Here is a 13814-nt window from a genome sequence, read left to right as displayed (position 1 = left end):
AAATTTCCTTCTATTTTTCAAAGAAATGCTGAATTTTTTCTGTTCTGTAATTTGTATCATATCAGTTTTCTTTGATGTCATTTGAAGAGGAAAATAGGTCAAAGGTGTTGAAGGATAATCCTCTGAATACATGAATATATTCCTACAATGTGAGTATAATAAAATCAATTTCCTTAAAAAGAAGTTTTATTATTAAACATCGAAATCTTTTGTAGAGGTATTTCCGTATCATTGCCGTCTTATAAAGGAAAAAAGAAGGAACTTTGGCTTTTACCTCCTAGGCACTGCAGTGGATACGAAAAGTCTTTGTTAGATTGTGGAATATCTCCATTTGATACATGTGGCAGTACTCTTGAGGCAAGAGTTGATTGCTACAACAGTTTGAATGGTTTGTTGTTTAGACATCATTTTGCGGATATTGCTTTTTTAATTCAGATATTATTCAAACTTCATTGTCAATGTTAACAAAATGAAGTACTGCTTTTTAAATGAGAGCTTCTTTTAACAATCAGCAGGGACATTAATAAAACTATACTAGTGTTGCTTGAAGTAAGATTATCTTCCCCTTTATGATTAGGAAGGAACAGCAGTCTTAACACCTGGAAAACATAAGAAAATATTTACATGACTTACTACAACACTAGGCAGTTTTAGGTGTTAAAAACAAGTCGTAAACTATTGAATGTTGGTTAACTATTCAATCTCCAATGTATCTTGTTTATTGTCCTCTGGAGTCATTGGCTAACCTATTTTAACTTCGATGTGCTTTGAAAAAAATAAGAAAAATATGTTTTCGACTAAATAAAATCAAATGAAAATAGAAAAATGTGCATCATTTTGTTTTGGTTACACTTAGAAAAGTGTAAGTGTAGCGATCTCAAATTTGTGGTGATACGGACTTAGTACAAACAGCAACCTTTCTTATTATTTTGAAAATATGGTGACCTGGTTCAGTCCAAAAATAATTAAATTCCTCATTGAACAAAATGTTAACGTTTCATCACTTAGCATCTCCCCTAATTGATTAGGCACCCCTCTAACGAACGCTCGTCAAGTTTCCTATAACTAGTTAAAATCTCAATACAGCAGAGATTGGATAAAGTGCCTAAGACGAGTTATAAGAATGAACCATGAACCCAGAGGCCTGTTCAACAGAGCGAACGTTCGCAAGCGCTCGCCAAATTTCCTTATCCTTCCAACAGAAATGTTCGCGAGCGCTCGCTCTGTTGAACAGGCCTCTGTTGACCTGTCATGTCGGCTGTGAGCCCTGTATATTCATCAGGTAGACGGAGTTACCTGTATTCAAATATAAAATAAAAAGCAAAGGCCTAACATAGTGAATGAAACAAGTCAGACAAGATACGACCTAACAATAGGTTATATTTGCAAACAAAGTCAAAACAGTGGTTCCTACGTTATTGTTGATAAGTTACAAGAACTATCATATTACACTAACGATTCCACAGGATTAACGCACGATTGAACCCAATACACGAATGATCCGTTATGCACACGATTCTACACGTTACGGGGTCTGTTCGATAGGTACTGTGTATTGTACCATAGCGCGATAACGCTTTGCATGATTTCGTGGATGATACCAGTGTTTAATAGCTCTATGCATTACTTTTCCAACGGTATAAAGACAAGTCTTCAGCTCTTTACAGTTTTAAACTTATAGTCATTTCAATTGAGTCAGTCGTTGACCACTGTTGTAAAAATAGTTGAGAAGCTGGTAGAGAATATTAAAGAAATTAGAGCTTATATAAAAGTCTCCACAAAACTGGGTTATTCGGTAATGAGGATTTTTACTTAATTGACGGAAGTTTATGGGTCTGATAAGGTATCTTATGAGACAGTTCGTAGGTAGAGTAAGAAATTTCTGACTGGCAGTCAGTGAAAGATGCAGCAAAATCGTACCGACCTGTGACTGTAAAAGGCAAGGCAAATGTCTCAAAAGTCAGAGAAATAACTGGAAGTGATGACAGGTACACGAATTGTGATATTGTCAAAGCTGTTTGCATATCGCTTTCGCGGGTGCATTCCCCTTTTGAAGCGTATTTTGAAAGTACATGTACGAAAGACTTCAGAGACTGAAATTATGTATTTCAAATCGCGAAAACTTTGAAGAGATTTAATGTTCATTTCACTATTCGAGTCAATGCCTTTTAGATTTCCTACAGTACACTTCACATATCGAACAACCCTCGAACATGAACGATCACGATCGATAACACAGCGTAAAATTCTTCACAATTGGTTAAAAATATTTAGGAATATAAATTTTCAAAACGTTAAGATTATAGTTATATAATATTATTATAGTTTTTTTTATGATTTATGTATGTCGAATTTGTTTTACACTGAAATAATTGTTAATAGCTACATTCTTAAAATGATGACTGTCTTTCATTCTGATTTAGTGTATGCCACAATTCAGTTTATCTGTAATTAAACATTTCTATATAAAGAATTGATCAGACTAGTTGATGGAGCTACAAGCAACGAAGGTCGTGTAGAGGTGTTTATCAACGGGACGTGGGGCACCGTTTGTGATGATGAGTGGGATGATAACGAAGCACTTGTTGTGTGCAGAAGTCTTGGCTATTCAGGGTAAATATTTACTGCAGCTGATTTACTACTTATTTATTGTGGTGTCAAACTAACAAACATTTAACGACATGCTTAGAAGATATATATTCATATCCATTTCATAGAGACTATACTGCTCAGAAAAGTGCCTACTTTGGACAAGGATCTGGAACTGTTTGGTTGGGATGGGTAAGGTGTTGGGGGAGAGAGTCATCCATCTTCGATTGTTCATACCCAGGAATCAGGAAAAATTATTGTGGTCGCTACCGGGATGCTGGTGTTAGATGCCGATAGTTTGCTTACACATAGTTTTAACTTTGTAAATCTTCCGAACTGTTATCAACCATAATTTTCATTTAGTTGATTTTTTCCACTGATAAGTTATGAATATTTTCATGATGCAATTTCAGACCGATGGCACTGTCAGATAAAAACAAACTATTTTAATAAATTCTATAATCATTCTTCAAAATAGATCTATAAAGTTTATTCTATATGTTAAATGTAAACATTTGTATAAAAACTTTTAAAATGTTGAAATGAAAAAAGGTAAATTTATTTCATACCTTGCAATATTTTCTTTTACCTGTTGAACTTTTGACCTTTATTGTCTATTCGTATAGACAATATAGTTGTTCCTTCACAAAGCGCTAGGCACTTTGAAGTGAAAGTTTCGTGTGTTTTGCAAGATACCTTAGTTACTGAGGTCCCGTGTCACGATAGACGTTGGTAGGATAAAGCTTAAGATCTTTCACTGCTCAATGGCCCTGATTGCTGAATAAAGATCTATGTACATGGTGACATCTCTATATGAGTGAAAAGTTCTCGAACAGGATGTAAAACAACATACAATCAATCACTGTATAGACTATATAATGCTATTCCATTGGTATTGGAGGTTATTGTAAATAAATGTTTTATTATTATTTGCCATTAAACATTAAACGTGAGTCCTTTTTGTTTATAGAGATTTTGAAATCAATATAATTGTTAACATTAGTAGAATGAATTATTTATATAGAGGAAAATAAAACAAACATGATCTTAAACATGTTTATTATGATATTGGCGATTGTTGGTCGTGCCATTTTTTAAAAGCAGCAAGAGGTCGCCAAGCATAAAGAGCGACCCCAAATTACAACAAGCAGAAGCAGCAGCAAACATGAATGCATATACATATACTATAAATAAGCATAAATATGCCGTTCCGGGTATACCGCGACCGGTAATTATATTTTTTGTATTTTACATAAATTTTACACGTATGTAGAGTTATCGTTCCGGGTTAACCGGGAACGTTACTCAACATATTTTAGCAAACAAAGCAATGCATGAATTTGTTAAAAGCAGTACACATTTTGCACAGTAATTGAGTTTGTTTTAAGCAAGCAAAGCAGACCAGTTCATGAATTTGTTGAAAGCAGCACACATTTTCAAAGTAAATAAGTTTGTTTTAAGCAGCAGTAGCTCAATAAATTATAGCATCAGTTGAATGGCTCGGCGCAAACGCCACATGGCCGAAACCTTTAATTTGGAAACCACTGGTTTCGGTCACCCCATAAAATGGGGAAGCCGCATTCAACTGACCCACGACCAACAGCCCTAAATAATATATCATATTTACTTGGTAAAATTTACTTAAACTCTTTCTCCAGACCCCCCCCCCCTTTTTTTTTTAATTTAAAGATGCTAGTATTAAATAAAGACAGAAAACATGTCCTATTTGCTTATTGGTGTTTTAATATGCAACTTTTATGAGGAATTAAGGAACTTATTTTAGATTATCCCTGGGTTATTTTATAGCAAATATCTTTATATAAATATAATGAATGACTAAGATATTAAGATGCATTACATCTAGAGCAAACTATTGCCTGTCATTATAAAATGGCTGGTTCTAGTATACCCCTCTCATTTCAACAGGAGCACAAGTATTCAAGCTGATTTAAAGCAACATTGTTCTGGGGGAAATCTCTGTTAATGATACTGTAGGATTATCATTAGAAATCTTTGCTATCAAATAAATATGTTAATTTGTATTTTGTAAAAGGTCAGCTATTAGGGAATGAAGTCCCACTTATAGTGCTTACATACGTATGTTTCATGTGGTTATAGTACCCTTTTTTTATCCCCCTCCCCCCCGTGAATCAAAATGAAATCTTTTGGTATGCCAAATAAAATCTTATTTAGGATTAAATGAATACTTAAAAGCAGAATAACATTGTCACCACATTTAAATTCTATTTTTATAGGTTCTAACTCTGTTCAAATTCTTGCTTTTCCAACCAAAATAATCTTTATAATTGAGGAGCCTACACACCATAAACTTTTCCAGCTACTGTCTACATGTACGAGGAATATAAGACTAATGTAAAATTTGACTTCTAATGTGTATGAAATATATGGAGATAACGAACAGTATTCAAGCTCAAAAATCCATTATACAATACAAAATAGGAGCAGAGCAAACACGGACCTCCAAACATCAGAGGTGGGATCAGGTGCCATGGAGGAGTGAGCATCCCTTGCCGACCGGTCACACCCGCCTTGTGCTCCTTGTCATGATCGGGAAATAACGGAAAAATCCGTCGACAATTCAGTGTGTAAATAATGGCCTAACAATTAGTATGAAAAACGTCAGTCAGCATTTGACTCAATGATAAATTGTATTTGCTGACAAGGTCATTGTATCGACCAAAGAACTTACGAAATGATGACTTTAAACGAGACAGCTGATATTCTTGTTTCATCAACTCACAGGTCATATAGAATGCCTTCACTACCTAGAACTAAGATAAAAACAGGGCAGACATCAGTCAATAATAAATGACTCATAAACAGAGCAACCACTTCCCCTATCTTACTGGATTGCAAAAACATTTTACTTCATCCTACACTTATATCAAATATGAATAATTGTGTAGACATTTCCGGACAGTGCATTATTCTCAGAATCCTCAAGGTATAGAGACTTATACAAATTAAAACAAAATTTCCTCAATTTAGACAAAAATTGAAAATGTGATGGGAAGAAGACACTTTCTGGTTAAGAAAGGCTTAATCCATACCTTGAACAGGTTTGCAGCTAAAAAGTACTGTTAAAATATATGTGACTGAACCATGTGAACTTTTGTCATGCATAAAATCTTAGAGCTGATAAACAGAATTTTGCTCTTGATTCTGCATGAATGACATGTTTAAAGGGTAGTAACCTAACATAACTGGAAAGAATTTCACAAATGCTTTAATTCCTAGTACATAAACAATAGACTACTGTTTTGTATTTTCCTAAAATTATGCTTGTAACAGCTTAATTCACTGAAGCTGTAGCTATTTGGTGAAATTATAATGGGCTGGATTGAGAATTTTTCTGCCCCTGGATCTTTTATGCCTTAGCCATTCACAATACTTACCAAAGAAAATTATCAATGTGAAATATCACTTTCATTTAGAAAACAACTGGAGCTAATGAAATCAACTCCAAAAATTTAAGTCCTTTAAATAATTGCCTTCTGGTTTCATCAATAAATTGGTTACTTGTAAAAAAGGAAACAAAAATTATGCCTTGTCTTACCTTCAAAATCCCCATACAATCGGCCATACTACCTGTACATGAATCAGTTTAGAGTTGTAATACTTAAGTGTACTTGAATTGACCTACACCAGACCTGAACTAATAAATCTCACTGAACCGATACTCCCATCCTGGTAACTCTTTGTCATGATGGGCTCAAATGTAGGAAAAAGAAATTACCACTCTGAATTATTTTATACACCATTAAAATATGGGAAATGTTTTAACTGAAAACAATCACTGATAAACCTAATAAGTCAAATATCTAAAATCTCCAGTTATATAAACACAAGTATTAAACCTGACTGAACTGTTTACCATCATAATTTTTTTTATAGGGCAAGTAAATCACCTTTTGAAGCTTTATTTAAGTAACTTTGTCAGAAGCAGAGAATTGGAGTATTGATGAATGTACACATTCACAAATGGTTTCCATTTTTAGGTCTCACAGAACACCTATAAACTTTGAATACCTACCCACAGCTAAAAGAATAAAATTTGTCAATCAGCTGGTCAAAGCAATATAGCAAAGAGATGTTCTTTAACATGAACCCTTGCTCTAATTGATCATTGATATGTCAGTTTCCTTAATTAACAAGTCTATTTCCCTAATTTCCCCAACCCCCAACCCCCTAACCTCCCCCCCCCCAAAAAAAAAAAAAATGGAAAATTCAAATTCTTGTTTACTATTGTAGCTAGGTGGAGTGCAAGACTTGAGAGTACAAATGATTAGGTGAATAATAGGGGGGCACAACCTAGGTCCTTAAAATGCTAAAATAATATACCCTTGCCCTTGATTCAGATTCCACACTGTTAAATTCATTGTATGACATACACGTAGGAAAATGCATTAGCTCTTAACGAGCAACTGAGTTACCTTCACTACTGGACGAAAAAAGTGCCGAGAATCCCAAAATTTACTGAAAATGTTTGATAATTACTGATACTGTGCTGTTGTTGCTGATAAATACTGATATTTACTGTTATTCTTACTGTTGTTACTGATAATTTTAGTTGTTTCTGATAAATACTGATAATTACTGCCGTGTTGCAACCACTATTGAAATAACGACCACTATTGAAATAATTATTTCAATAGCGGTTGAGAGTGCATTTCAAATCCAAACACATGATGTAACCACTATTGAAATAACGTTCACTATTGAAATAATTATAATAACAATATATTATATATTAACAAATATATATATATATATACAATATTACAATAATATTGTCTGTTGGTTTTCGCCGAGTCTGCCAGATTCAGCAGAAGCTTGCTTATAAACATTTGCATTTGTATGAATTTTAGGTACGTCAGTTAAATCATAGATGTCCGTATATTAATGGTACTTTTTAGAAAGGAAAGGAAAACATTAATTTACACATCATAATTTAAACTCAATAAATTAATTTATTATGTTGGAAAACGTAATGAACAAGTCATCCTTATATTTTTCTTTCATTAGAGGGGACATTTCAGTAAGGCTTGCAATATGGTTTTGGTATTGAAATCATTGTCAGCAGCCATAAAATAATTATTTCAATCACTGTTGAAATCATTATATCAATCACAATTGAAATCATTATTTCATCACTATTCAAGTCTTTATTTTAAAAGTGAAAATTATTTCAATAGTGGTTGCAACCTGGTTAAAGCTTTAAAAAGCATTCAAAACCTCTGTTGAAATCATTGTTTCAATAGTGAACGTTACATTGTATTTCAAAAGTGGTTGCAACCTGTGTTCGGTTTTGAGAGGCATTTTGTAACCACTATTGAAATAACGTCCACTATTGATATAATTATTTCAATATTGAACGTTATTTCAATAGTGGTTTCAACCAGTTTTTGGTTTGAAATGCACTTTCAACCACTATTGAAATAATTATTTCAATATTGAACGTTATTTCAATGGTGGTTACAACCAATGTTTAGTTTTGAAATGCACTCTCAACCACTATTGAAATAATTATTTCAATAGTGGTCGTTATTTCAATAGTGGTTGCAACACTGCCGTCTTTACTGTTGAGTCTGATAAATACTGATAAATACTGTTGATGTGCTGTCGATGCTGAGATTTACTGATAATTACTGTGGTCATTGTTCTTGAGCGAGAAGCTGCTAAAATAGACCTTTGGGTTGTTAAAACCTTCCTCAATCATTACTTTCTTTTTTATTTAATTTTCACAACAACATTTTCATGTTTCTTTATATTTACTGCTTGTGACAAAATATGATACTGGTCTCAATTATAATACGGTTATGAAAATCTTGACAATTATAATTAAAGTTAACCATTAAATAAAATTATCAGCGTAAAGGCAAATGTTTTCCAAGAATCTATGAAAATAGTACATGTATGTCTGTAAGCAGAATAAATGGAATTTTCCTTTTGCATGAAGATTTCATTTTAACATAAGTCACTGTAATACTAAAACATTAAGGCTTAAAAAAAATATAAATAAAAAAAGGATTGATTGCCCGACTCAAGAAATTTGGGTAAGGAGGTTGGTGAATTTTTTCATTTAAAAACACTGAAGTGGAAATAATTATTAATGGGTGGGCTAAAACCGGGATAAAAAAAATTCCAGCAGAATAGAAAAAAATTGATTCGGACCTTTTTTTTCACTCTGTCAAGAGATGACAAACAATCATTTTCTTTTTAAAGATGGCCTTACATGATAGCTTTTTTTTTTAATTCTTCCCCAAAGATATGCATAGTTTTTTGTTTTTTTTTAATGTTCGGTCTTTTTCCCCTGAAAATCTGCCCGAAACTGATAAATTTTATGTTTTTTTTTAAATAAATTGAGAGATGAAAAAAAGGGGTGAATATGTTCAGTCTGGAGGCACATTTTTTATTTATTTATTTTTTAGGAATACGTAATGCAAGCATCCGTAAATCATCCCAGAATATAACTCTGCTAGGGGACTGATCAAAAATTTTTTGTCAGAATTATAGTGTAAGTGCAATGGTATACACGTGTACATGTAATTTTGATGTTGGTCTCTTACAATTTTACAAGTCACCACATAAAACATTTTTATTCAATGTTTTAAAAATCTCATTCATTTAAATTAATTTTTATGGAATGGAAAATAAGAAATGGGCCCTACTAAATGTAAATAATGGATTATTAATTTGATCGATTTTAATATTGTAAGGTCACAGATTCTGAATGGAATACACGTTTAAATTGATCAGAAATCAAAGATCAACCCGTGATTTGGCTTTATTGTGTACATGTCTTAGGCACTGGGGCAGAACCGGGTACAACATGTACATGTATATTCCATGTAAGTTGTAGTGGTCAGCGTAACAATGGGCACTAATTACCTACTGTTCTGCGTCTGTGGCCACCGGTGTTAATAATAAACAAATGAACCTGCACTGTACATGTACTTGCTACTTGGAGCAGGAACAATCTTTATGAATGCACAAAAAATTTAATATTTGTTATCGATTTGATTGACAAATTAAATTGATAGAAAAATGTTTAGCAATATAGGACACAGTACAAAATAAAAAAAAAAAGAGAGAGAGAAATGAAGTTTATATACATTGTACAAACTTAATAATTAAGTGAAGTAACTTAAACATGTTAAAATAAAATAGATTTATTTTAATTCACGTAGATCTTTGCTCAGTATTTAATTTCATTTGCTAGTTTTACGTACATTTCTTGAGATAAAGTTTAAAGAATATCCAGGGGGAGGGTGCTACATGTAAATTCATTTGAATCTCTGTTAACAGTTTTTATGAGCCTGTAAAACGGAGACGAGAAATTGATAAGGAAGAGTTCGACTTTGTTTATCTAATAAATAATTATGCAAAATTTATACGAGATTTTTTTTTTAAAAGATGGTTTAGTGATTTAGCAATTTGTGTAATGATATTAGCATCAACTGTTCACAGTTCAGAAAATCGCTGAAGCCGAGAAAAAAATCTGTTATGAATTATCGGAATGTAATAGTAACATGCTGATCGCACTCATGAATAAATGTTATTATAATAGCTGAATTTTGTATTGTTTCGTGATTCTCTAAAATAATTTATTCATGTATATTAAAGATCTTTAGTAATTATTACATGTATAACTTATGGAACTTAAAACTAAAGAATCAACCTTGCGCCTATCAGCTTAGTTAACAGTCTTTCATCCCCCCTTTTTTCTGCTACAGTCTGAATAACTAATTAAATCATGTCGCGTGTACTTTGAGTACATTGGTCTCGCAAAAGAGAAATGCACAACAAATATTATACTCTCTGTACAAGGTTATTTCTAATTTTACTCATGTTACTAAATGCATATCGTAAGAAATACAACGTGTACTAATATTTGACCCGATTCTCAAAACGAAAGTAGAAACTTCTACACGTGGTGGACATGTAATTTCAAGTTTTGTTTTATTTCGTTTTTTAACTGACTGACCGCGTATAAGCAGGTTATTATTATTTTTTTAAATTGATCTAGCTGTTACCAGTAATTACGCACATCGTACTAACGAAGAAAGATCTTCGTATTTCATTGAATGAAAATCACACTGAATAAGATTTCTATCTCTTGGTGGCTTGTTGTTAAAAAAAAACAACGAAAGATAGATAGCTTGATAGCACAAAATGACATTTAAAAAATTGCGAGGAGGACATAAATTATAGATCTAGAGAGCACTAGCTAAAAGAGATAATTCAACAAATTTAAGATCATAATCAAATCTTATTATTTGAACCTGTCACATTCTTCATTAAAGGGCATAGTATATGTTATATGAATAGATTTTTTGTGAGAAATATTTAATACTGCCTTGTTAAAAGGAGAAGGGTTTGTAAACGGGGGGGGGGGGGGGGGTCTCAACTAAGAGAGCAGACGGACCCCATGTTACTAGTAAAATATTCAGGTTCTCTACATGAAAATATAAATTTAATTGCAACCATTGACTGTATTGAAGATGCTTCCTAAAATTTTTAACGACAGTACAAATACACGCGGAAAAAATATGAGATGAGATTTTTTTTAAAAAAAAAACCTTTGTGAATTAAAAAATTGTTTTAAAAAGTACCTGCATAGGTAGAGTAACAACTGCATGAACGCCCCCCCCCCCCCTTTCAGATATTGACAACAAAGGAGAAATATAAAGATAAAGGAAAACATAAACATTTATGATCTAATTTTAACATTAAGATGTAAAAAAAAAATAATAAAATAAAAATAAATAAATGAATAATGAAATGTGAAAACAAATAATTCATGTGACTTTTTCATTTAGAATTTAACTAGTAAGTAGATTGTAATGAATTTTGTTGATAAAATACTTTCTTTAAAATAATTAATCATCACTCAAGTTTTTTAGCACCTTCTCAGCTCAAGAACAATGACCACAGTAATTATCAGTAAATCTCAGCATCGACAGCACATCAACAGTATTTATCAGTATTTATCAGACTCAACAGTAAAGACGACATTAATTATATCAGTATTGATCAGAAACAACTAAAATTATCAGTAACAACAGTAAGAATAACAGTAAATATCAGTATTTATCAGCAAGAACAGCACAGTATCATAATTATCAAACATTATCAGTAAAATTTGGGATTCTCAGCACTTTTTTCGTCCAGTAGTGATTTGATAGCAATTGAATTTAATAAAGCTTACTAGTATGCATAGGAACCAAGGGGCAACTACACACTTAAGAAGCTCTTAATTTAATTTTCAGTTTACATTGGAGGTTAAAATATGCAAGAAATAAAGCAATGGCTTTGCCCTGTTGGTTGATTGTGTTGTTTAATGTGGAGGACAATATTAAAGACCTGAACACAAGTCATAAATGCATGAATAACACATAAGCCTAATGTATGGTAAACATTATCCCTACAATATTGAATTTTCAATGCTTTGCTTCCAAGCCCCCCCCCCCCCCCCCCCAAACCCCTTTTCAATATTTGTAGATGCTACAATCTGAAAAATTAAAAATTAATTTATTTAAAATTCCCTTGTATAAACCAAGAATGTTCAATTTTATTAATGCTGTGAAAAATGACCAACGATCATTATAATATTTTGATGCTCTTTAGAGAGTTTTCATACGCCGTATTTTCTCTCCGAGTTATATCCCTTGGCCGCCATCTCGGTGGTCAACCTGGTAATTTTTTTATTTGTGTTACCAAAGTTGAGAGGGTGTAGCAGAAAAAATTGATGGAAAATCTTTATGGAATAAAATTATGAAATGAAGGAGGCTTTAACAAATGTATATTTTTCAGGGGAAAAAAACAACGCTTCTACCCCATAATGGCCAGTATGAAAAAGTTAAAGTTGGTTTAATAATGAAGGAATATGAGCATGTTGATCTCCAATATCGCGGCCTACGGGATATAAATCTTGATAATTTGGGCCTACTGAACTATCTATACCCCCCCCCCCCCACCCTTTACCACATTTTTTTATATTTAATATTTTTATAAAAATATTGTACGATCTAAAAATTTGGGAAAAAACCAAATATTTCTGAAATATGTTTGCATGTAAAACAACAAAGATTCAATAAAGATCACGCCACATGCTATTACATGGGAACTTTTCAATCCAAGCCAATTGTGCATTACTCCGTGAAAGAATAATCCATCGATGCGTTTAATCATCAATTCTGATATTTGTTGCCGATATTTTATGAAATTATATAAGAAAAACTGTGATTGAAAGTATATTTTTTCAAAATTCTGTCTGCTACAAAATTCGTGTACCTTTCGTTTTTGGATCCAGAGCAAAGAGGAGGAATTTAAGACATTCCGATCCCGATCTAATTATTTTCTAGCTAACCCAACTCAAATAGCAGAAACTAGGTTTTCCTCATAAAATAAGCGCATCTATTTTTTTAAATTAATAGATGCTATCGTTATACATCTTTTCCTCATGCTGCTGAATATGCATACACTTCTATCTCTAATGTACAACTTAAGTCTATTCTAATTTGTCATTAATTGTCCCATTTTCTTAGACATTTAAATGCAGTATTCTTTTATATTTTTAACTGCATTTGAAATAGCATTTTTTTAATTTTCAAAAGGTTTCAACCATCCGAATTCCCCAAGATTGTGATTTTTCTCAATTCTTATGTACTAATCATTGATTGTACCCTTACATGTAATAAAAATGAAAATCACATGGTAATTTAGAATTGTGCTTAATGTTATACGTTAAGGAAATCGAAACATGTAAAAGTTTGGTACACACGATAATCAGGTAAGTAAAATCGATCGATCATTCTTTAACATTAAAGTTTGTTATCACTTTACGGAATAAAATTGTCTCCAAGTGGTGCAGTGGCAGAGCGTCTGCTCCAGTGTTGCTGAGTAAGAAGTTGATCCTTACGTAGCTGATTCGAATCCCATTGCGGGACGTGGAGACCGATCCCTCACTGCTCAAAGCTGCAGTTGCTGTGGACAGGTCGAAATTTGCAGTCATCCACCGGCAAGTGGTGGCGTCTCAATATAAGTGAAAAAATTCCGAAAGGACATTAAACCCCCCCCCCCCCAAAAAAAAGAAATAGAATTTATTTCTACCACAAAAACACGAGTATTTAGTATTAAAAACAACAATCAAATCAGCATGAGTTGTGGGAATGAATTAAGAATACTGAAATCAAATTGAC

General features: G+C 32.6%; 1 long non-coding RNA gene across 1 annotated transcript; it reads left to right on the top strand.

The window, feature by feature from the left end:
- The first annotated feature begins 247 nt into the window (after positions 1 to 247).
- On the top strand, positions 248 to 3052 carry LOC133189006 (uncharacterized). Its single transcript, XR_009721379.1, has 3 exons — positions 248 to 388; positions 2472 to 2613; positions 2718 to 3052. It is a non-coding gene; the product is annotated as an uncharacterized LOC133189006 (long non-coding RNA).
- The last annotated feature ends 10762 nt before the right edge of the window (positions 3053 to 13814 follow it).

The sequence above is a fragment of the Saccostrea echinata genome, unplaced genomic scaffold (assembly GCF_033153115.1).
Source record: "Saccostrea echinata isolate AGI-Se365-2 ecotype Australia unplaced genomic scaffold, CSIRO_AGI_Sech_v1 ptg000016l, whole genome shotgun sequence".
Lineage (NCBI taxonomy): Eukaryota > Metazoa > Mollusca > Bivalvia > Ostreida > Ostreidae > Saccostrea > Saccostrea echinata.
The sequence above is the reverse complement of the archived record's forward strand: the minus strand, read 5'-3'. Positions and strand labels throughout refer to the sequence as shown.